Raw genomic sequence first — 26316 nt, 5'->3', positions numbered from 1 at the left:
CTATAGCATGGTGAAATATTTTAAATTTATTTATGAACTTTTATTTTTAATGGACATGGAGTTGGTCTCATTTTTATACACATCATAAGATAAATTGTACTTTAAAAGAAAAGGGTCTTTGAAGGACAATACTTTTCATTAAATATTTTTGTAAAGAAAACACAAGGATCAAGTGCTTAATTTCAAACCTCGTGTTAGAAATCAGGCAGCTTTGGAGCACAAGATAAGAAGTCAATGACAATAGCGTGTAAATTTTAAAAGTTTCTTCTGTTTTGCAAGATTATACAACTTTCAGAGATATTCCTTTTCTTAAAATAGACAATGCTGGTTAACATGGTTTTGCTTTTACTGCCTGATCCTGTGTTTATTGAAGTCAATATTGAAACCTTCATTAGCTTCTCTCTTACAGAATCAAACCTCATTATTCTGTATATGGCCGATCAGCTCTCTCAAACAGCTAGGACTGCTATTTGCACTTCATCACTACTTTTGGTTTAATGCTTAAAATGGAAATCAGCTAACAGTAACTGTAATTTTTAATATAACTGTGGTGAGATGGGAGTCAACAGTGTGGTGCTGCTTACTGGCTGCCCTGAGAATTAGCTCTTTTTTTTTTTTTTTTAGATATCTCACCATCATCATTTCTTCTGTAGGGACCCATGTCACTCCCCAAATCGTGGTGTACTCTTCAGGACACAGTCGTCTGGCAGTTCCGCTCTACATGCTCATCCCCTGTGGAGGATTCTGTCGCAGTCTCTCTGTCCAGAAACTTCTTTAATGATGAATGAGGGCAGCAGGGACTTGGACCCACCCAGTACTCCAGGATCCAGCCCACAAAACCTGTAGTAAGCTGCCACTTGTGTTACCTCCTCTGCAGATCTTCATGAGCCACTTCTCTTTTTCTCCAACATCTTCTTTGCCCTTGCCCCAGAGGCTCAATCTACAGATTTCTCCCTCCAGAAGGTGTCTTTAGCTACCTAGGTCTTTGCTTGCTGCACTGTTATGCCTGGGGTACTTGCTACCTCCACCCTCCAGCCCTTATCCTCCCTCAAGCCCATGGGGTGACTTTGCTTGCTCTGTACTGCAGCTGTCTTTACATGGGCCTGCATGGCTCTGACTATCTGCTTCTACAAAACTTTCAGCAATTGACTGCCTTCAACAAAACCTCCCTATTAACCCCTGGGAGCACAGTGTGGAGCAGGCACCAAATCTGACTAGAGAACCAAAACCCGTGAATTGATTAAAATTAGAAATGAGTGCAATACATTGATTCTGTATGTATTGTCAAGTATCAGAGGGGTAGCCATGTTAGTCTGGATCTGTAGAGCAACGAAGGGTCCTGTGGCACCTTATAGACTAACAGAAAAGTTTAGAGCATGAGCTTTCGTGAGTTAACTCACTTCTTCAGATGCTTCAGATGCATCTGAAGAAGTGAGTTAACTCATGAAAGCTCATGCTCTAAACTTTTCTGTTAGTCTATAAGGTGCCACAGGACCCTTCGTTGCTCTACAGATCCAGACTAACACGGCTACCCCTCTGAACCAGCATCTGAAGAAGTGAGTTAACTCACGAAAGCTCATGCTCTAAACTTTTCTGTTAGTCTATAAGGTGCCACAGGACCCTTCGTTGCTGTATGTATTGTGGTTGCTGTGTTGGTCCCAGGATATTAGAGAGACAAAGTGGATGAGATGATACCTTATGTTGGAGCAAATTGTATTAGTGAAAGAAACAAGCTTTTGAAATTACACAGAGCTTTTCTTCCGATGTGAAAAATGTATTCTCACAGCTAAATGTAAAGTGGGGCACATTGTTTCTTATAAGTTGTTAACATATGGTTCAAGGAACCATTTAAGATGAAGTGCCCAATTAACTCTACTCCAGTGATATACAGGGTTGGCTGCAAAGGGTGGTGATGCAGTGTGGTCTAAATTACAAACTGGTAGTGTTAAGTGGTTCATTTCTTGGCACAGGGAGCAACCTGAATGGTGATCTGTGGTGGACAGTAACCACTTGTCACTACGTTGAGCTTACAAGATAGCCTGGAATGGCCAAGACTGTTATAACGCTTGAGAAGCTAATGTTTGTTATTGGATTGGTGAAATCTAATCACACAACCAGTCTGGGATCTCTTCCTCCTTGGGGTAGCCCTCCCTCCTTATGTGTTTGGCGACATTTCCAAGTTCTCAGTTTTACTGGATGACGAGCTGCAGATGTGTCACTGGATGAGGAGGAGAAGAATGAGATAGAATTTAAAAAGAAAAGGCATGGCATTGAAAGATGAAGAGAAGTAAGAAAAGAAAGAAGAGAAATTACAGCAGAGATAGAGTACATAGCATAAGGAAGGAGTCTCATATAAATATGAAGGTAAAGAGAGAGATAAGGAGAAGATGAAACTAGAGATTGTGAATCCAATCCAGTATAAACAAAGATAGCCGCTGACCTATTATTTAAAAAGTGGGAAATTGGAATAAAATTGAATAGAGAAAGAACCATATAGTATCGCCACTAACAGAGAGGCTATAAATTACTTCATTAAAGGTACATTAATTAGAAACTTAATTGATAAGTTCCTGACCCTGCCTTTGACTGCACATGATTCTGCAAATTGTCAGCTGTAGGATTGCTATGTATAAGCGTACTCAACAAAAATGTATTACTTTAAATTTTAGGGACACCTACTTGGAAAACTTTGGGTTTCCCTGATAGTGGCTCTAGTCTCTCCAATTAATAGTACTTACGTATAATTTTCAATCTTTAATTATTAAGACATCTTATGACAAAAATAAATACATAATACATAACATGTTGGCTGGTGCATCACAGAACCCTGAAAGAAAAAATACATCACTGTGTGAAAAATGGAAATTTAAAAAAAAAGTAAATATCATTTTAAATATAACAGGATAATCTTGCTAGCAAAAATTATACAGATAGCAAAGAGTTAAGAAGAATAATTTACCTTAAAATAATTTTAAATTGCTGTGAAATTTTCTTAAACGCCTCCTCACTATCCTATATTTCATTATTTCTAATTATTATTTTAAAGGCAATTTTCCATTGAAAATAATGAAACTTGTTTATTTAAGTCAGTTTAAAAATGTGTTTAGCATTGAATGCAAATATCAGCTATGGGATAAAAGGCAGAAAATAAGACAAGAATCATTTTTGATTTAGTAATGTACTCTCATTGTCCCTAACTAAGAGGCTAATACAACGTGATCATATATAATGAAAGATGACACATTTATATTTTTACAAGACAGAATGTTTTGCTAGTAGGTTATTATTAGAGAACTGTGAGTATTATAGAATGGTTCTTAATCCTTTCTAGAATCTGATGTTATTTCAAGTTGCATGTATTTTATATACATTACTAGCAAGCTTAAATGCTTTATAATTCTAAGATTTTGCTTAATATTTTTTACTTTTATTTATAGAAATTGTATAAGATTTGTTTTGGACTTTTTGCATGAATACTGTACATGAACTATAATTTAATACAGTCAGTATAAGGTTTTACTGAACATAATCACCTATTGGCAAACATAAAGAACGTAGAGACTCAAATTCAGTCATATCTGAACGAGATTTTTCAGCAGAGATGTCTGCATATTTTCGAATACAGATGAAGATGAGGTTTCCCAAACAAAACATATCTTTAAAAACCATCAGAGACAAATATTCTGTATTTTTTATTCAGGAATAAATCACACATTCCCAGGGGAGGACCAGAAGATTCTAGGTGTTAAAATTAGTACAGTTTAGCGAGTTATGTAGCTTAGGATCCCTGAATCTCCTCACAAGGAGAAGGTCATGTTTCTTTTAAATCCCAAGTCTGAACACATTTACTGGGGTCTACTGCATGCATGCAGTTTTCTAGTGTATTCATTTTACTTCCTAGGCTGTTCTATCCTCCACAGAAGCAAAGATTCCTCAGGCTCATATTTTTTCCTTAAACATGCCGCTGTCTACACCTGCTGCTTTAAAAATAATTAAGTAGTAAGGAAAGTGACCCTGCATAAATCTCCTTTTCTCCAACAAAGAAAAAATCATGAAGTGTGACTCTGTTGTGACCCTGGCTTCTGATTATAGGCCCAAGCGTCTTCGTATACGCAGAGATCACATTCAGGGGCTCCCCTGGGATACAACTTGAGCTGTAAATCTGGGTTTTCAACTCCTTTCAGTCTGTCTCTGGGTAAATAAAGAAGGAAGGTTTTGTTTTATAGTCATTATTAAAACTGAACAGATTGCTTTTTAATTTTGTTTCTGAAAAGAAAAATCAAAAAGGTTTCAGGTGTACACAAATCTGGTATTTTTTCAGTTTCTCACCAAAGTGAAACCACACACATACACAAAATGCATTTTGATGCTGAAAACCTTCAATTTTTTCAAATGATTTTCTTTTATTTTGCTTTTAGTTTCTGGGTATGTTTTACCTCTTTGTTTGCTTGATTACTTAACTGATTAAAGGAGGACTAATTTTGAAATTAAATGTTATTTTGAAATAAAATGTCAAAATGTTTTATTTTGAAAATGTTATTTTCATTTTTTAACTTATTTTCCAACCAGAACTATTTGTTTAATATGCAAATAGTTTCAGAGAATCCAAAATTGCAATTTTTCTGTGAATGAACTGTACGTCTGGAAAATTTCATCCTGTTCCGGTCTTTACTGAGGCAAAAATCCCGTTGACTTTGAGCATGGAATTTCAATCCAAGGTAACCATTCACGACTGTTTCATTTAACAAGATCCAAAACCCAGTTTGTGCTGACTTACCTCAAAGGAGAATTTGAGAAAGATACAGAGGAAATCATGTATTAAATGACAAAGAAAATGTATATTTGGTGGACAGATATCATTAAAGTTATTAGTAAACAGTCCACACATTTAAATTACAAAATAATGAAAAAATATTTAAACCATGAGGATGTACAATATTCTCAGAAAGAATGACCACCATTAAAATTTCAAAATTACTACCAATTACTTCTTTATAGCAGCAAACATGTGGCAGTCATTTCTGAGTGTTACTGTAGAGAAATAGTATGGTATTGCAGATAAGGTTACAACACTTACCTGAGGCTGCTGACTTATGTCTGCCCCCTCACACCACTGCCCCATCATTTGACATGAAACTGTAGTAAATTCTGTCATGTACAATACTCACAGTACTCAACAGGCATAACCAAAATGACATTTAAGCAGATATTTCTATTTATTTCTAAAATATTATAGCCCCTGCCTTCCTTCTCTTTGAAAATCTTACAGGAGGGAGAATTTTATACTGGAAATTATACATAAGACCCACGGCAGCTCCTAATGTTGTCATTAAAAACTCTTCCATTGGTAGAGTTTCTAGGTCACCACACCTTTCAGGCTGACAAGGCCATCTAGCAGAATGAATGTTTTGAGATCTATAAAGAAGCACCGATTTTAGGACATCCACAAAGCAAGACCATCATTCCATTCTGTCATCCCACCCACCCATCCACCTACCCACCCTTAGAGAACAGCTTATTCAGGATCTTCACCAACATGGTGATGCTATCACCATCAAAGTAAAAGGAGGAATGATTTATTTGTAGTTCTACCTAGCCTAGGCTTATAAAACAATTATAACCATTATTTCTGCTAATTTCATCACCCTTGCACCTTGCAAAAGTCACAGTTACATGAAGAAATTTGCTTACCTGAAGCCAACAGTAAAATTGTAATAATGTGTTAACTCAGCACTTAACATTTATCAGTGGATTTTATGGCTTTACATTGAGACTGTCAGATTTTACCTAGGAAAATGAAGGACACCCACCAAAGTAAAGCTTGCATGTTGAGACACTTATGGAGTGAAGAAATGCCTACTTTAATTAGCAAAAAGTTGCTTTTCACTTGTTTGTAAAACTCATGGTTCCAAACCTATTTAAAATGCAAATTATTGTAGCAAAGCATCATGGGGCCATAAAGATTTATAAGCTGTTAAATGATCTTCAGGGCAGTTGCAAATAACATGTAACACCTGGCACAGACAGTATGTCTAATGAAAATACAAATCCTTTATGGTACATTAACACTTTCAGAAATGAATAATGTCCTGAGATCAACTCCACAAAAAGTTACAGATGAGGGTCAACACATAACGTAATTGCACTGAATAACATCAGCAAATAGAATTTATCTAAGTCCTTTATGTGGATTTTATTACTATTAATATTTCCCTGTGAACAAAATGTAAGGTGTGTCTGTGATGGATGATATTTATTTCCTTTAGGATCTGCAGTATTTTGCTATTTATCAGAATTAGAGCTATTATGCATCCTATTCCTCATTATGTGCCTAATTAATTTGCTGTATTAAAAATTCATCTTACTTTGTTCAGATCAGGCAAGCCAAAACCTTTTAATTTCATTGTGCTCAAAAGATTAATTTTCTCAGCTACTGTAAGGACTAATAATTCATTCACATTAACCAAATCAATCCGAAAATCACATTTTTTCCTTGTAAATTTGTTGCAAAGCCAAGTGGCTCATCTGATCATTTATTTTCTTGTAATTTCTAAATATTTAAATTGAACTAATGGTGTTAAGTAACCTGAATTTTTTAAATGTGTCAGAAACACAACACCTCTCTGGTGAATTCAAGACAGGAAAATGTTCTTTCTCCAGCTTCTTCTGAAGACATTGGAAGAAAGTACATTTCCAACCCAAAGCATGTATTTCTGAAGAAAAAAACAAATAAAAAAAAAAAACAGAATCAAGGGCCACTTCCACAGATGCACAGTCTTCTGGAAGACCAGCACCTTCTGCAAGATCCGTGGAGTATCTGTGCATGAAAGGTGCTTTTCCAGAAGGAATCCAGAAGAAGGCACCCCCATTTTCCAGTATTCCACTGTGGAAACAGGAAGACAGCTTTCTTCCAGGAGAATCTTCTGGGAGAAAGCATATGTAGACTCTCACTGTGGCGGTGGCCCACCAGAGAGCAGAGACGCTTTAGGTGACCCCAGACGGGCTCAATGGTCTCCGGGTCCTGCGGCTTTTAAAGCTGCAAGGACCTGGAGACCCTGTGGTAGAAAGCTGAGAGTGTGAAGACAGGCAGCATGTGGCAGCCACACTCTTCCAAGGCCCTGCATCACCCACCGGTCCTGAGCCCAAGAGATGGGCAGCAGACCAGCACCCTGCTCCACCTCGGGCATACCTGGGAACCTAGATGAGGGCAGCCAGGACCCCAACCGGGCTCCCAAATGGAGGGCCCCCTCATGGACAGAGCCAGAGATCTACAACCTCCTGGAGCTTTGGTGCATAGAGGAGATCCTCCAGGATACCAGTGGCCACTGGAGAGATATCCCAGCCTTTGTCTGCCTTTCACCGGGCCTGGCTGTCCAAGGCTACCCCTTCTGGACACCTGAGCAGATCCGATGCAAGATGAAGGAGCTTTGGCAAAGACACATGTGGGACTGAGACAGTGCCTACAGAAACGGCCTTGCTCCAGCCAGTTACCCCTAATACAGGGAGCTGTGATACCTCCTGGCTGATGATGATGCCTCACCACCCCAGGTCATGGTAGAGATTGCTGCACCCAAGCCCCCTGCTACACTGGAGGAGGAGGAGGGCCCTGTCACTACAGACGTCCCGTCCAGTTGGGAGTCCTCTGATGGCTCACTCATCATGGCTCTGCCTCTGCCACCAGCAGTCAGGACCCCTCCAGTCAATCATCACCCAGCCTTTCTTAGGCTACCTTGAGTAAGTGTGCACTAAGGCAAAGACCATGCCTGTGGGTGACATCCATCTTCCTCCCCTGTGGAGACCCCCCTGAGCATGCTGACAGCCTCTCAGGAGTCATGGCTGCACACAGCCATCCCATTCCTTGGGCAGGGACCCCGCACAACCAAGCCCCCTACACCCTGCCAACCCCTTGCAGGGAGGGCTGACATGGAAAGGTCATCTGCCCCACCACCATGACCCAGGGTCCTGTATGACAGGTGTGTGGGTATCCACATGGTGATATCCCCTGGGACACAGCCCTCCTGTGGGTTGAGGGTGGGGATAACCACCCAGGCGGGCCAGGGTCATGGAAGCCAGGGTCCAAATGTGGCACGCCCCTTCCTCCCGCCCTACACTCTGTCTTACAGAGGCACCATCCAAGGGGCAGGGGAGCCGGATGAGGTACTCGGGGCCTGCCAAACCAGTTAAGGCTAGAGGATCCAGCAGCCCACCAGCCAGGCCCAGACCAGCCCCAGCCCCTGTGGCATGGAAGCCATAGGTGCCTTGTATCAGATGCCAGGGCAATGACGATAAGGCCGTGGCCTACACAGCTGCCCTCCACCACCAGAATGCCCTGACGGAGAGGTAGCTGGCCCTCAAAGAGGCCGAGATCATCTAGAGGCGGGACACGTGGGGGGAGGTGGTGGGGATGCGCCATACTGTGTGTGGGGATCCGGCTGACCAGCCCTCAGCCAACCCTGCCACCACCCCTGCTGATTCCCCAGCTGCCCCTGCTGTCCCCCACTGCTCCTGTGGCCCACCTGAGGCTCCTGCTGCCCTCTCCTCTGCTCCTGCCCCCCAGCCCATGAAATCAAGACTCTGGCCAACCTACTGCCCCTGGGCCTGCCTGCAGTCTCCCTGAGGGACCTTGCAGCCTTACTCATGGCCATGGCAGGCCTTGTGGAGAGTATCCTGAGCCACGATCCACCACCTCTGCCCCCCTTGCTGAGGCCAGAACCCTACCAATGCTCCCAGCCCCATCAGCACCCCACAGAGGACCACGAACCTGGGATGAGAGAGGCACCCTTGAGTGCCAGGGCTCATGGTCCTCCAACCCATCCCTCAAATAGGGTCCCCCCCATCCCTGTCCCAGGCCTCATCCAAGTTTGAATACTCCTGTTTCCAGACCGTCACATATATAGTTACGAGTTTTGGGTTCATACATGTTTGTTTGGTTTTTTTTTTGTTTCCTACATGCTATTTACACAAAGTTTTCCACCATTCTACATTCACCATTACATAATACATATTTACACTTTGCACTCCTTGGCTATGTCTACACATGAATGCTACATCAAAGTAGCTTATTTCGATGTAGTGACATCGAAATAACCTATTTTGATGAATAACGTCTACACATCCTCCAGGGCTGGCAACGTTGACGTTCAACGTTGACGTTGCGCAGCACCACATTGAAATAGGCGCTGTGAGGGAACGTCTACACGCCAAAGTAGCACACATTGAAATAAGGGTGCCAGGAACAGCTGCAGACAGGGTCACAGGGCAGACTAGCGCTTCCAGGGCAACAGCTAGCCGCTCCCTTAAAGGGCCCCTCCCAGACACACGCAGCCTGCACAGCACGCGGTCTGCAAAGCCATAGGCATGCACACCTCAAGCGACGCAGTCATGGACCCCCAGCAGCAGCAGCAGCAGCAGCAGCCAGAGGTCCACACAGCCGCCCCTGCAGGAGCAGCGCTCGCCCTGCTCCATGCCATGCAGGAGGCAGCTGAGCACCTCCTTGCCACAGAGGAGGAGCTGCCCAGAGGGGAGGAGGACGCAACCCCCAACCCTGCAGCACCCCGCCCCGCCCCCGCCGCACATGCCGCTGGCTGTGGAGCTACACCATGAGCACCGACTGGTGGGAGCGGCTGGTGCTCGGAGAGTGGGACGACAACAGCAAACATTTCTGGAGCTATGCCAGTGGCTCACCCCCGCACTGAGGCGCCAAGACACTGCCATGCGACGTGCCCTCAGCGTCGAGAAATGGGTCGGCATCGCTGGCCACTCCAGACAGCTACCAATCTGTGGGCCAGCAGTTTGGCATCGCCAAGGCCACCGTCGGGGCTGTCCTCATGGAGGTAAGAGGACCCAGGGGGGAGGGGGAGGCAGCCCTGGCAGAGGGGGGGAGGCAGCCCTGGCAGAGGAGGAGAGGGGAGGGGAGGGGAGGGGAGAGGAAGGGGGCCCTGGCAGGGGAGGCCACACATACCCTGCACACCCCTCGTTGGTGCTCTCCCATGTGCTTCCCCTGCAGGTCGTCTGCGCCATCAACTCCCTGCTCCTCCACAGGCTCGTGAGGCTTGGGGACCCGGATGCTGCCATCGCGGGCTTTGCCACCCTGGGCTTCCCCAATTGCTTTGGGGCTCTGGATGGGACTCACATCCCCATCCATGCCCCGGAGCACAGTGGAGGACGCTACCTATACAGGAAGGGCTACCACTCAGTGGTCCTCCAGGCCTTGGTGGACAGCCGGGGCTGTTTCCTGGACATTTATGTTGGCTGGCCTGGCAGCACCCACGACGCGTGGGTATTCCGGAACTCGGGCCTGTGCCGCCAGCTGGAGGCGGGGACCTACATTCCCCAGTGGGAGATCCCTGTGGGGGACACCACCATGCCCCTCTGCGCCATCGCAGATGCGGCATACCCCCTCCGGCCCTGGCTCATGCACCTGTACATGGGCCATCTGTCTGCCAGCCAGGAGCGCTTCAACCAGCGCCTGAACCACGCGCGCGAGGTGGTGGAGCGCACATTTGGGCGCTTCAATGGGCTCTGGAGATGTCTCCTCACCTGCCTTGATGCGGGCTCCACCAACATCCCCCAGATTGTGGGCACGTGCGGCTCCCTCCACAACGTGGTGGAGAGCAAGGGGGAGGCCTTCTTTCAGGGCCGGGCTGTGGAGGCCGGCAGGGCCGATGTGCAGCCACCCGCTGCCCCCAGTCACCAGGTGGACCCCGAAGGGACCCGGGTCCGGGAGGCCCTGCGGGCCCAGTTCGATGAGGCCACGGGGTGAACGCCTGCAGGCCCCCCACTGCCCCCCCATCCTCCACAACACTCCCTGCCCCTACGCCCACACCACAGAGCACCCAAGAGCCCCTCCCCCACTTTTCTTGTAAAAATAAAAGCAGACAGTTGTTCGTCAACTCAAGTATCTTTAGAACTCTTATTATTATTATTATTATTATCAAGAAGACTAACTATGTACAGGGAAAATCTAACTTATAATATATGTACATTATAAAAATAGGGATAACATGAATGGGGAAGACAAGGCAGGGGAGAACTATTTACATGGGGGGGTAAGGATCATGGGAACAGGGGTCAAATATGCAAACTATTTACAGCAAAGTAACTTAAAAACTGGGGGGAATATATACAAAGGGGGAGGGGGGCCACGTCCCGGGCCCCACGCCCCTAAAGTCCAGTGCTGGGAGTGGGCGACTGGGATCCCCGCCTCAGCCGCAGCCCTGGCCGGGGCTGGCTGGGGGCCAGGCGGACCGGGAGATATGGCCGGCGAGTGTCAGCTGGCCCCAGGTCCCCCTCGGCAGAAGGGCCCTCGGTGGTGGGTGGTGGTGTGACGGCGGATGGCGCAGCAGCTGGAGCAGCGGGTGGAGCAGCAGGTGGAGCAGGCAGGGAGGGCGCTGCAGCGTCCGGCGCGGCATGGGGAGCCAGGGAGTCCAAGATATGGTTGAGGGTCCGCATGTAGGCCCCCCATGCCTCCTGGTGCCAGGCCAGCGCCTGCTCCTGCAGCGGGAGGCGGTGTTCCTCCCCCTGCAGCCACTGCTCGGCGACCTCCAGCTGCCAACAGTAGAGGGCCAGCACCTGGGAGTCTGTCGCCATCAGCTGCTGGTGCTGGGTCCACCATCTTCCTTGCCGTGGGGCTGGTCGGTCCTCCGCCGAGGGGCTGGCCTGGAGTGATGGCCCCAGAGGGCTGTCCGGGACCACTGACATCTCGCCGGCGCTCTCCGGTCCTTCCGATGGTGCAGCTGCGGAACACAGGAGGGTGGGAAGAAGAGTGGAGACAGCCATTAGTGTGGTCCCCGAGCCATGGCCCTTGTCCCCCCACCCCTCTGCTGCAGGTTCCCCATCCCCATCCCCGGGAGATGCTGCTGTGATGGGGTTCAGGGGTCCCCCTGCACTGCACACCGTCCGCTGACAGGAGTGACTCTCACTCAGCAGGTACAACAGGAGGTTTATTAGGAGACAAATGCCCAGTTTCTCACAGAAGCTACAGTACAGCAGTCAGAGACGGTCCTTCCAACCCTTCCTGGGGAGAAGACCCCGAGGGGTGCCCCTCTGGGCTGTAGCTTTCCCCCTTCTCAGGCTGGCTGCCTTCTAGCTCTCCCTTCCCCTAGCCTCTAACTGCCACTCCCAATTTAAACCCATCTTGGCTCCTCCCTCCTCTTTGCTCACGGCAGAGGTGTAACCTGCTAGTTGTAGCCCCAGGATCATCCTTAGCCACTGGGAGCTATTCAGTTTGTTTCTCATATGTAGCCTGGGTCTCGCATTTGCACTCCCCCCACTCCATCACGTGCTGCTGCTGCTGCTGCTGCTGGGTGTCCCACCCCCTCCCCCCAGGGGACCCTAGAGGTTCCGCTCCCCCCAGCCCCGGGGATGGGGCATGGCACTGTCGTGCTGAGGGGGGGGCAGGGGCTGATGCACTCTTCTGAGGGACATGCCACTGCTGTCCTTGGGGCCATGGTCATCTGGGCATGTGGAGGGCCCTGGTCATGTCTCTTGTCCCCGCCCCTCAACCCCGGGGGTGTGCACCGGGGGGTACATACCTGATGGTCCACTCCCACGGTCGGGGGACACCCAGGGGGCGGATGCCTGGCTGGAGCTCCTGGCTGGGAGTATGATCTGAAGGCCAGCGTCACTTGAGGAGGACTCTCTCTCCTCCTCCTCTGGTGCCCCGGGGGTGGGCTCTTGCGGGGGGCCCTGGAGTACGGGGCTTGCCTCTGGGGTGGACTCCGCCTCCGGGGCCTGCTGGGGCTCCTCAGCCGAGGTATCAAGAGTGGCCAAAGGGGAGGAGGTGTGCCGGGGGCCCAGGATGTCCCTGAGCTCCCTGTAGAAGGGGCAAGTGACGGAGGCGGCCCCAGATCGGCCGGCCGCATCCCGGGCCCGGGCGTAACCCTGCCGCAGCTCCTTCACTTTACTCTGGACATGATCCGGAGTGCGGGCAGGGTGACTCCGGGCACCCAGGCCCTCGGCCAGACGAGCGAACATATCCGCATTCCGCCTCCTGCTCCCCATTACCTGGCTCCTCCTTGCTCCAGAGCCACAGCAGGTCCCGAAGCTCAGCCTCCGTCCAGGAGGGGCCCCGCTGCCACTTTCCCGCCTGGCTGCTGGACTGGGAGCCCTGGCTCCCCTTGGGGGGGGATGCCCGGGGGGCGCTTGGGGGGCTGTCATGTGGCCAGCACAGCTGGAGGGGGTGTCTGTGCTGGCTGAGGGACGTGCAGGCTGGCCGCGTGTCTGGGCTGCCGCCTGTACGTTCTCTCAGCTTCCTGCACTGGAAGGCGGGGGCGGGGAGCTTTAAGTGGCCGCTCCATTCAGCCACCATCGAGCTCAGGGGCTGGAGAGAGCATCTCTCAACCCCTCAGCTGATGGCCGCCATGGAGGACCCCGCAATTTCGATGTTGCAGGACGTACAACAACTACACGTTCCCTACTTCGACGTTCAACGTCGAAGTAGGGCACTATTCCCATCCCCTCATGGGGTTAGCGACTTCGACGTCTCGCCACCTAACGTCGATGTTAACTTCGAAATAGCGCCCAACATGTGTAGCTGTGACGGGCGCTATTTCGAAGTTGGTGCTGCTACTTCAAAGTAGCATGCATGTGTAGACACGGCTCTTAAGTCCCTGGTTATTGTGGGGGAGGGTATGGGTTGGAGAGTGGGAGTAGTAGGTCTTCTGGGCGAACACCTCCCAGAGCGCCTCCCAGATGCAGACCCCATCATGGTTCAGCTGCCTGTCAGGGGCCATGGCTGGTTCCTGGTACCGGGGTCCAGCTCCACTATCCAGCCTAGAAATGACTACAGCAGAAAGAGATCTAGGGGTTATATTGGACCACAAGCTAAATATGAGTCAACAGTGTGATGCTGTTGCAAAAAAAGCAAACATGATTCTGGGATGCATTAACAGGTGTGTTGTGAACAAGACACGAGAAGTCATTCTTCTGCCCTAGTCTGCGCTGGTTAGGCCTCAGCTGGAGTATTGCATCCAGTTCTGGGCACTGCAGTTGAAGAAAGATGTGGAGAAATTAGAGAGGGTCCAGAAAACAGCAACAAGAATGATTAAAGGTCTAGAGAAGGTGACCTATGAAGAAAGGCTGAAAGAATTGGGCTTGTTTAGTTTGGAAAAGAGGAGATTGAGGGGACACGCGGTTGCGGTTTTCTGGTATCTAAAAGTGTGTCGTAAGGAGGAGGGAGAAAACTTGTTGTCCTTGGCCTCTGAGGATACAACAAGATGCAATGGGCTTAAAATGCAGCAAGGGAGGTTTAAGTTGGACATTAGAAAAACGTTCCTAGCTGTCAGGGTGGTCGAACAGTGGAATAAATTGCCAAGGGAGGTTGTGGAATCTCCATCGCTGGAGATATTTAAGAACAGGTTAGACAGATGTCTATCAGGGATGGTTTAGACTGTGCTTGGTCCTGCCATTGGAGCAGGAGCTGGACTAGAAGGCCTCTCAAGGTCCATTCCAGTCCTAGTGTTCTGTGATTCTATGAGTCTATGATACATACAACCACAAGGAGGAAAGCAGAAGCCACAGTGCCATGCCTTGCCCTTTCCCTCTCCAGGCTCCTGGGGGGAGGGAAACTTTCCCAGTCATAGTGTAGAAGTGAGGAGAAATATGCAAAATGTGCAAGAGCCACAAAGCTCTCATAGAACTTGCTGCACTGCCCTGGCTCTCCCCCTCCCTTCCCTTCTCCAGGCCCTTGAAGAAATGGAAACTTTCACTGTTCCAGAAAAACTGGGAAGGGAAGCATGTGGTGACCACCACTGCTACAGCCCTGAAAGCCACCATATTCCATACCCCGCAGAATGCAGAGCTGCAGAATATACTTTTGGAATCCCAGGCTTGAAAGCATGCACCTTACCATGCACCTTACCATGACTGTTACAAAACAAAGCCAAACAGGTCCCTTAAAATCTCTGTGTAGTATCAGTTACACAGAGGATACTTAAAAGTAAAAAAAAAATTGTCCTTGTATGTAACACACTGGTAGGGTGCATCTAAATTAGCCGGCTACTTTGAAGTAGCCAGCACAACGTTGGAATAGCACACATCACATCTACACTAGTCGTGCGCTATTTTGATGTTGAAATCGACGTTAACCAGTGAGACATTGAAATCCCTATTCCTGTCCAAAGATGGGAATAGTGCCTTACTTCGACATTCAACATAGAAGTATGGCATGTGCAGACGATCCACGTCCTGCTACTTCGAAATAGTGGGATCCACCAGGGTGGCAATCAGCTGAGGGGTTGAGATGCTCTGTTCAGCTCCTGTGGGGCTCTATGGTCCCCACACGCAGCAGCCTTTAAAGTACCACAGACCCGGATTTCCTGTGGCAGGAAGCTGAGAGCATGCAGGCAGCAGCACATGCACATGCTAGGCCTGCACGCCCTCCAGAGGCTCCAAACCACCACCCATGGCAGCCAGCCAACCCCCAGAGCACCCCCAGGGTTCCCCCCTGAGGGGACCCAGGCACCCGCGGCAGCCAAACTGGGGGCCAAAAAGAGGCAGGGCCCCTCCTGGTCGAAGGCTGAGTTCTGAGATCTGCTGAGGCTCTGGGTTGAGGAGGAGGTGCTCCACATGATAGGGAGCAAGTGGCAGAATGCAGAAGCATTTGTCCGACTGGCTGAGGGCCTGGCCTCCTGGTGTGACCCTGCCCTCACTCCGGATCATGTCTGGAGAAAGATGAAGAGTTGCAGCAAGGTTATGCCCATGTGTGGGACTCAGCCAGCTGGTCTTGGGCCAACCCCATCACTTGCCCCTATTACAGGGAGCTCAGGGCCATCCTGGGCCAGTCCCACACCCCAGGGCCCACCTGAGGAACCACTCCTTGGGATGGTGGAGGAAGGGCCAGAAGCTGGGGAGGGGGGTTCCTAATAGACCTCTCCTCCCAGAGCACCAGCCAGGCATCTGCCCACTGGGTTCCCCCGACCACGGCAGTGGGCTGTCAGGTATGCACCCCATAGGGCACACACAGCTGAGCCACAGTGCAGGGGCACCGGACATGACTGGGAGCCACACATACCCCCAGTGGACCCCGACCCCCAACTGCCCAGCCACAGCATGGTCCAGGATGGCAGCATAGCCATCAGCACCCATCAGCACCCATACCCATGGACAGCACTGTGCTGTCGTGGGGTGGGGGGGACCACACAATCGGGACACCCAACAAGGACACCGCACCCCCTGATGGGAACGGAGACCCTGCACCCAACGGGAGGTGGGGGGAATGGGCCATGGGCCAGGGCACAGTACTAACTGCTTTCCCCTCCCTCTCTCCATCTCCGCAGCTGCACCATCCGAGGCTGCAGGCAGCCAGGCACCCTCGTGGTCCCCAAGAGCCCGCCAGAAGACAGACACCTCCAGCGCCAGTGCCTGGGGACACCCCCAAGGCCAGTGGGATGGGCATGCCACTGCCAGACCCAGGGGATGGCCCCTGTGTACCCTCAGCTCCTGGCAGCTCTCTGGCAGCAGGTGGAGGTGGCAGAGCAGAGACTCCATTTAGACTGGGAGGAGTCCACCTGGTGCTGGGTGGCATGGCAGTAGTTCATGTGTGTATTCCGGGACATGCCTGTGTTCATCCGGGAGGTTGTCACCCCGCTCCTTCCCCCACTGCTGCCCTCCCTGCCACTCCACCCAATGCTCCCCTGCCATCCCACCTGCTTCGCCGACTGCTGCCCCACCTTCTGTGCCACCTGCTTTGCTGACTGCCACCCCACTGGCTGCACCACCTGCCACGTTGCCTGCCAGCCCCCAAGGACGGGAGCCCACTGGGGCTGAAGACTGTCCTGTGGAGGCTTCCTGGCTGTACCTGCTGGTCCTCCCAGCCCCCGGCTGGCCACACCGGGGACCACGGACAAGGGGAGGCAGCACGACCCGTACCCACCAGGGGTTGCACCCCTCTTCACCCACCCTAGATTGATGGGCCAATGGCCAAGCCATCCACTTTTCCCCCATTTGTATATAGTTGTCCCCCTTGTGTATAGTCGTTCCCCTTGTATGTAGTTGTCTTCTTTATACATTGATTTCAGAGAGGTGCTCAGGGGTCTCCCTGGTCAAAATTGGCCTGCAGGGCATTGTGGACCCCTGCCTCTTGCAGTGGGCCTGGCGACTTGGTGCAGCAGTCAGCTGGGGGAAGCCCATGCTGGCACCAAATGCCCACCCCTGGACAAAGGCCTCCTCCTTGCTCCCCACAATGTTGTGGAGCATGTAGCACGTGCCTACAACCTGGGGAATGTTCTGAAGGCTGACATCCAGGTGGGAAAGAGGCATCACCAGCAGCCCTTCAGGCGGCCGAAGGTTCTGTCCACTACCTGGCAGGAACGGTTCATTCGGGTGTTGAACCACTCCTGGCTGGCATTGAGGTGGCCAGCGTATGGGCACATGAGCCAAGGCTGGAGGGGGTAGGCCGCATCCACCATGAGGCAGAGGGGAATGGTGGTGTCTCCCAGAGGGATTTCCCTCTGGGTGATATAGGTCCCTGCCTCCAGCCGGTGGCACAGGACCAAGTTCTGGAAGATGCAGGTGTCGTGTATATAGCCGGGCCAGCCCATGTAGATATCCTGGAAGTGGCCCCAGCTGTCCATCCTGGCCTGCAGGACCACACAGTGGTAGCACCTACGATTGATGTATCTTCCCCGATGTGGTCTGGGGTGTGAATGGGGATGTGGGTCCCTTCCAGGGCCCTGAAGCAGTTCAGGGACTCCATGGCAGCAAATCCAGCAACAGCTATATCAAGGCCTCTGACTCAGATGTCCCTCTGGAGCAGCATGACATTGAGTGCACGGATCACCTGTGGGGAAGGAACACAAGCACCCATGAGGGTGTGCATGGTGCCCCAGGCCCCTCCCCCCAGGTTTCCTCCCGGGCACCTCCCCAGGTAACCCCTGCCCAGCCCCTCCCTCCCCAGCACCTCTCCCTCCTCAGCCCTACACCTGGCCCCCTCTGTTGTCCACCACCCCCCAGTGGGTGAGTGCCCAGGCCTCCTTACCTCCATGACGATGGCCCCGACCTTGGCCTTTCCCACTCCGAACTGTTGTCCCATGGAGCAGTAGCTGTCTGGAGTGTCCAGCTTCCAGACAGTTATTGTGACCCTATTCTCAAAGGTGAGGGTGCGGCACATCCAGGTGTCCTGCTGCCTCATTGTGGGGGTGAGCCACTAGCAGAGCTCCAAGAAGGTCTGCCGGTGCATGCAGAAGTTTCGCAGCCACATGTCGTCGTGCCACTCCCCCAAGACCAGCTGCTCCCACCACTCAGAGCTGGTGGGGTAGTTCCAGAGTCGGCAGAGCACCCATCAGGGGAGGAACTGGGGATCCTGGTGGTCAGAGGCATCCCCATCTGCCCCCTGGGAGGGCCTCCCTGCCAGGAGCTGCTGGGTGGCCTCCCATCCAGCACCTAGCAGGGTGCTTGCTCCCTGGATGACTATGTGGAAGGCTCCCAGATGCTGCCCCTGCTGCCGCTGCTGCGGGGGAGGGGCGTGTATAGCTGTTGTTCATTGGTCTGTGAGAGTGTGGCTAGCACTCTGCAGGCCTCGTGCTGTGCAGGCTGGGTGTGTCTGGGAGGAGCCCTTTAAAGGAGTGGCTTGCTGTTGCCCCGGAAGGGCTGGTCCAGCCCCTGACCCCATCCGTGGGCTTTCCTGGTCCCTTATTTCGACAGGGAGCACTTGTGTGTGTGGACACTCCACTTTTCCTTCCAGGGCAGCTCCTTTTGATGTTCACCGTTGCTACTTCAACATTGAAAATTGACAGCAGCAGCCCCAGAGGATGTGTGGACGATACGCATCAAAGTAGCCTCTTTTGATGTTGCTTCTTCGAAATAGGCTACTTTGATGTAGTGTCCTAGTGTAGACATAGCCCTGTTGTTTACCCCAGAGGCTCATTCATTAAACAACTTTTTGGCTATGGCTACACTACTGTGATCTGTTGACAGAAGTCATGGATGGAAGAGATCTTCCAGTTTAGGGCTCCCTGGAGCATCTGCACAACACTTTTGTCAAAAGGAAACTGATTGCAAAGGTGTTATTCTTCAATGCAGAGAGGCATAATGCTGCTGGCAGATGTGCTGGGTTTTGTTGACTTTTGACAAAGAGTATTTTTGGTGAAAACTCTCCATGTTTCTTTTCTTTTTAACAATAAAAGTCCTGTTTTGTCAGAAAAACTCTCAAGTAGATGTAGCTTTTGTGTTGTAAAAGTTATCACATCTACAGAAAATGTATCTCTCTAATTTCTGGCCGTCACTTACATTTTGTTGCAGCCTGCACTACCAAGGGCTCTTTTACCACCAATTCCCTACCTTCCTCCAGCCTTTAGACAGGCACAGAACTGACTGAGAAAACAAATGTGGAAAATATATTCCTAGAGCACATGCAAGCCACCCACATGGACAGGGCACAGTTAAGTGCCTGGAGGAGAACGACACCTGAGTTGCCTGGTAGAGGAGCACACAGTCCCACTGAGCCCATGATAAACCAAATACCCTCCACATCATATTCTGTATCCTTCCCCCTCAGCACCCCTGAATGTGGAGGCCAGAGGAATCAAGGACAACCTTTCTTTGAACTCCCAGAGATGCTTCTCAGAGCTGAAGGTTGATATTCCCCAATATGTGATGGCAAAATATCTCTTGCCCTTGATTATGCTCCTCTGAAACCCCTGTAATGGATTCACTTAGTGTGTGCTACATTTTGTCCTCTAAATAAAAAAGGTTATTCTCACATAAATAGTGTCTTTATTGCTCGTGTTGGAAGGGGGCTGTGAGGAGGTTTAAAGGCCAGCACACATTTTGCAGGGGACACCTCCTTAATAGCAACAGAGATGAGTGTCTGGTCATTAATAAAGATGTATTTCAAATCCTTTCTGATTAGCAGTGCCTATCTCTGTGCTCTCCTTATAGCCCTGGTGTCTTGCTATTCATAATAAATGGCTTGGTGATCTGCTTCAGGCCTCCAGCCTGGCATGACATTTCTCCCCCTTACTATTGCATAAGTTATGGGGCACACGACAGGCTACCACCATGAGGAGAGTGTTGCTTTTGCTGTGGTCTAACTGAGTCAGGATGCTCCTGAACCTGGCTTGTAAGTGGCCAAATGCACATTCTACTACCATTCTGTACTTGCTCAGCGTATAGTTGAACTGCTCCTTACTGCAGTCCAGGCTGCCTGTGTAGGGCTTCATGAGCAAAGGGAGCAAGAAGTTAGCTAAATCTCCAAGGATCACTATTGGCATCTTTATGTCTCCAGTGGTGATTTTCTGGTCTGGAAAGAAATTTCCATTCTGCAGCTTTCTAAGCAGACCAGAGTTCTTAAAGATATATATGTCACACACCTTTCCTGACCATCTCACTTTAATGTCAGTGAAATGGCCTTGCAATCCACAAATTCCTGCAACATCATTGAGAAGTACCCCTTACAGTTTAAGTACATTGTGGAAAGGTGGTCTGGTGCAAAGATGGGAATGTGCATTCTATTTATCTCCTGGCCGCAGTTAGGGAACCCCATCACGACAAAACCATCCACTATGCCCTGTACATTTCCCAGAGTCACTGTGCTTCATAGCAGAAGGGTACTGCTTGCCTTGGCTACCTGTATTGCAGCAACACCCACTGTAGATTTGCCCAGTCTGAACTGATTGCCCATTGACCAGTAGCTGTCTGGTTGTAAGTTTCCATGGAGCTGTTGTAAGTTTTCACCAAACTATTGCCACACGCTTCTTAACTGTCAGAGCAGACCTCCTTTTGTTATAGCTGCACTCAGCATGGGGGAAAGCAATTCACAAAGTTCCATAAAGGTGGCCTTATGCATGCATAAATTTTGCAGCCCCTGCTCATCATTTCTTATCTGCAGAACATTGCAGTTCCACTAGTCTGAGCTTGTTTCATGGCACCAGAACTGGTGTTTCCCTGATTACAAAGCCAGCTGCCAGCAGCTGTGCATTCCTCCTCTCCAGTGCTCCACATTCATTTATGTTCATGTCCTCCTCAGAGAGTTCATCGCTCTGACAGCTGGTTAGACTCTGCACATACCACAGCATAATGTGTGATTTGCTCACAATACTTTCCACAACAGTTTAAAACTGGATGGGTTCCATGCTAGCCTTGAAATGTCATCTGCATGGATACCCAGTGAAAAAGGGTGCAAAAACAATTTGCTGTTGGTTTCCAAAGGCAATGGGAGGAGGAGGAGGAGGAGATAAGTTTTCTGTGACAGGCTGAAGACACATACCCAGAACCATCTGTGACCCTTTTTTGTCCCATAAGGCACCGGGAGCTTAATCCACAATGCAAGAGGGTATCAGGAACATTAGGACAGGTACCCACAGTGCATTGCTAACAAACTCAAAGCTACCCACTCTAATGGGCATGCACTCTATCAATTTTATGTGCCCGTGTGGGCATACATCCTTGGCTTTACAAAACTGTGTAGTGACAACTCAACTTTAACAAATTCTGCCTAGTGTAGACATGCTTTATGACCCAAACTACTCTGGAGTAAACTTGCTAAAACACAATTGATTTCACATTGTGGCTGTAGAGGGCAGAATTTCTTCTCTCGACCCAACTTGAAGTGCCTGAGCTCAGTTACTAGAGAGGATTTCTCCAACAGTGTATGAATCCTTTGCATCAGCCTGTTATAATGTCTCATTTCTGACACTATTTGAAACAATTCTTGATATTCTTTACTTCTTTACACAGAATTTCCCCTGTGTAATCATCTTACTCTGATTTCCTGCTAATACTGTGTTAAATCCTAGGGATTGTATTTCTTCAAACTGAAAAGTACCTATAAATTATTATACAAATAATGTCTTCCCCGTCATTTTCCCCAGTATTTGAAATATTATAACTCAAAAGTTTTAACCCTGTATCCAGTTTCATTCAGGAACTTCATGCCAATCAATTCTATTTTAGAAAGGGCTGTTCTGTAGAGATGATTATGCCTTAATGGGATGAGATTGGATGATGTGATAGGGGCTTTTTTCCCGTTAGAAACATATGCCTCCAGTTAGTAGGGCATGAGTGGATATCTCAGATTGGAAAGGTGACCTGCCATTAGGTAAGCCTTGGCCTATGACTGACTTGCAAAACTTGAATTTGATAATTAAAATAACAAAATTTAACACTAAAAGTTACTCTATAATCTGTCAAACAATAGTCATTCTATGCTTGTTCTGCCAGGTCCTATTGTATTTTCTGTAAATCTAGCTGCAAGCAAGCACTCACTTCCCTGTCCCATAAATCTTTGAATTTCCTTTTTTGTAAAGATTTCTTGAAATCTCCTCCACCATTGCAATTCTTGGAAACATTATGGTCTCACTAGGCATGTAATTTTTTTATGAAAAAAGCACTAAACTGAATTGTTTGGTTGGCTTAGTTATGTTATTATGCTTAAATCAATTATATTGGTTGTGTTGTATTCAGTGACAAACTAGACTATAACTGATATGAAATTGTGAGGCTTTTTATTTTGCTTTCATTATCCTATATTGGCTATTATATATGTGTTGCAGGGGTGACAGATATGGTGTTTTAATATTTATTTATTTTTAGTTTCTTCCTCTTTAGACGAAACTATTTTTAAATATCTTATGGAAAGGAATGACCACACTGTTCAGTACTTTATATACTAGCAGAAGAGACCCATATGCTTGCATCAGACATTTCTCTCAACACACATTTTATGTATAAACAGTCCTCATAATACTTTCAAGTGAATATAATGATTTAGTTCTCACCTTTGCTATTCCTCTTCAGAACCTTGTTTACTGTTAAGTTGGCAACTAGGCTGTGTAGTATAATGGACCTATGTTCTAACTAAAAATCCATTTCAGCACTGAAGAGTGAAGAGAAGCCATGTCTGATATGTGTCAGAAGGCATGTCAGTGCACTCCTTTATCAGGCTTGGTGATAAAGATACAACTTAGGATTCTACAGCAATATTAAAATCATCCTGAATAATGACAAATTACAATGATATGGATGCTGAATGAGGTGGTTACATCTGACAAGAAAGTGATAGTGGCTTTGTGGAGGCGATGTAGCTAGAGAAGCAAATAATTCATTTAAGTGGAAGCAACTATCAATAATGTTGGGAATGATAGAAGGGCAGCAGATTGCAGCGTTTAAGACATTTAATTTATGGCAATGAGGCTCACAGTGCACATTTCTAAAAGTAGACCATAAAAGCAAAAGTTATTAAAGCTGAAAAATTATGATTACATGTCATCATGTCTCCTATTGAAGTCGCAGAAGAATTCACTGCTGCTTTTCGCCTAATATCCCACGGGCACTACCAGAACAATATCAGTTAAAGCCTCTGAAGTCTGTGCAAATGTTACATCAATTTCTTAAGTAGGTTCATTGTTTCATTATATATTTCAGAGAACTGAATAAAGAAGTCCCCCAAAACCAAAAATACTCGAACCCATGTAGAAATAAAGTCTCAAAAATGCATATTCATAATTCTCCAGCTAAGGGAAAATACGTAGGACAGAACTAACAAACAGAAAAGGAAACACTACACAAGGCAAATATATATCCCATGGTATCAATTCCACTGGAATTCTTTGAAGGGGGGCAACAAGTACATGGATAAGGGAGATTCATTGGCTATAGCATATTTAGATTTCTAGAAAGCCTTTGACAAGACCCCTCAGCAAAGCCTCTTAAGCAAAGTAAGCTATTGTGGGATAAGAGGGAAGGCCCTCTCATGGATTGATAACTAGTTAAAAGTAGGAAACAAAGAGTATGAGTAAATGTTAGGTTTTCAGAATGGAGAGAGGTAAGCAATCATGTCCCACAGGTGTCTGCACTGAGACCAATCCTATTCAACATTTTCATAAGTTAGCAGGAGAATGGTGTAAACAGTGAGGTGGCAAAATTTGTAGATGATACTAAACTGCTCAAAACAGTTAAGTCATAAGCAGACTGTGAGGAGCTTCAAAAGGATTTCACAAAAAGTGATTGTGCAACAAAATCACAGATAAATTTTAAGGTTGATAAACAGATCCATCCCATTGCCCATTCCCACCTTCTGACAACTGAGTTTAGGGGCACCATTCCTACCCAGCCTGGCTAATAGCTATTGATGGACTTCCTGCAGATATAGTTCATCTAGTTCTTTTATTAACACTATTAAATTCCTGGTCATCACAACTTCCTTTGGAAGGGAGTCCCACAGGTTGTCTGCTTGTTATGTGAATAAATACTTCCTTTTGTTTATTTTAAACCTATTACCCATTAGTTTCTTTTAGTGACCCTCAGTTATTAAGTTTGGGGACCAAGTAAATAACATTTATTTATTCACTTTTTCCACATCAGTCATGATTTTTTAGATCTCTATCATAGGTCTCCTTAGTGTCCTCTTTTCTAAGATGAAAAACCTTGTCTTTTTAATTTCTTCTCATGTAGCTAGTATTTGAAATGCCCTAGTCATTTTTCTTGCCTTGATCTGCTCATTCTTTCTGGAGCTCTTGCCATTGGCCATTGTTGGGGAAGGATGATGGATCTCTGGTCTGACCCAGTATGGCTGTTGTTATGTTCTAATTGTTGTATGAACTTTGTATATTTTGACTAATTTTTTCCCTTTAATTTACTCTGCCAGAATTCCTGGATGCCAGAAGCTACAATTTTTAATCTTTTTTAAATGTGAATGTTTGAATAGGTGAAGTTCAGAATGTTTGTTCTGAGGATGTTTTCAATCTTGCACCCCATAGTCGTTGCCATGGTCATTCCAGCACGAGCACTGCATAGATCAGGATGTGCCATTCCACTTCATTATGGACTTCTTAAATGCCAGTTCTGAGCAAGCTAGGAGAAGATAACTTAGAAGCCTGTTTTTTTCTTGCATCTTGGATGTTAATAAGAAACATTCATTGGCTGCTTTAAATGGTTTTTCCATGTTCAAATAAATCTCAGTAGCTTTTCTGATATCAGTGTCTCTCAGACCCTTTTCTGTATGTGTGGACTTTTTTGTATGAAGATAATATGATTTTGTCTGAATAGGGAAACTGTGCTCATCTTTGACAGGAAAACCTGGGAACACATTCACTTGACAGAAAATACAGCTCTGGATATCATTGGACAAAGCATTTGATTCAAAAATCTTTTGTGCCAAAGTAGTGGCCACAGAAAAAATAGCTATAGTGGAGAGGGAACTGGCATGAAGTTTCTAAGACTGGCTGGAAAGACTTTCTTGTTTAAGAAATAAGCACCGAACTGAGCTTTCGACTATGGCACTTTTTTATCTTTTGTAACTTCAGCTACCTTATTTTGTTTGTATGAAGTATATTTCCCAAACATGGAATATTTAGACAGTTTCTACAGAGTTCATGATACAGCTCATTTTGTAAAATTCCTGAATGCTTTGGATGTTGTAGTCATCATAGTTCACTGGGCTGATTTTTCAAGAGCAGTCTATATTACCTTATCTGTGCTCCTATTGAATTCTGTCTATATGTCCCATTAGTAAACTTCCAATTGACTTCAATAGGCCTAGAGTTAGACAACTGGTAAAATCTTTTGAAAATCCCACCTCAGACTGTCATCAAAAAATCAGTGCTTGTTTAATATTTTTTTCCAGTATCTTGATTACACAGTAGGTAAGACGTGTTTTATCCTGTTAATTAGACAGAGGAACACTACTTAGTCTAACTGCAGTCATGTAGCACTTTAAGGACTAATCATTTATTAGGTGATGAGCTTTTGTGGGAGAGACCCACTTCTTCAGATCTGGACGTGAAATTAGTTTTTGTGGGTCTGTTCCATGAAAGCTCAGCACCTAAAAATTAGTTTGTTTGTCTTCAAAGTGCTCCATGACTGATGTTTTGTTTTGTGAAGCTACAGACTAACACAGCTAACTATCGGACAGTACTCAGTCTAAGTATTTAGTAGCCCTGTATGCTGATTTTTCGAAAGCCAAATTGTGATGGATAGAGATAGTTGGTTGGGATATACTACTGCCTCATGAAACAGCAATTTATGGATTTGTTATTGACACATCCACTGGATTGTAAGTTTTGTGGGGCCAGTGTCATGAGATTTGAATGGTTTCTAAGGTGTTGTCTTTTTCCCCTCAGTTTTCTAGGACTTGTGTGGACTGTCAACTGGACACACTGGAGGAAATATTTGATCTTTTAATATCATGATAGTTTCTTTTCCCAAGAAATATATTCCCAAGCCCACCCTAACATTCATGTATGCAACTATTTGTCTTTATGCAGGTTGCACCTCCCTCATCCAGCTCCCTTGGGATCTGACTGGTCCCTGATGAGGAAATTTGCCAGATAAAGGGAGGACACCTGCCTCCTGCCACCCAGTCTGCTGCTTCTCCTTACT

The sequence above is a fragment of the Carettochelys insculpta genome, chromosome 1 (genome assembly GCF_033958435.1).
Source record: "Carettochelys insculpta isolate YL-2023 chromosome 1, ASM3395843v1, whole genome shotgun sequence".
NCBI classification, from domain to species: domain Eukaryota; kingdom Metazoa; phylum Chordata; order Testudines; family Carettochelyidae; genus Carettochelys; species Carettochelys insculpta.
This window is presented reverse-complemented; position numbering follows the sequence as displayed.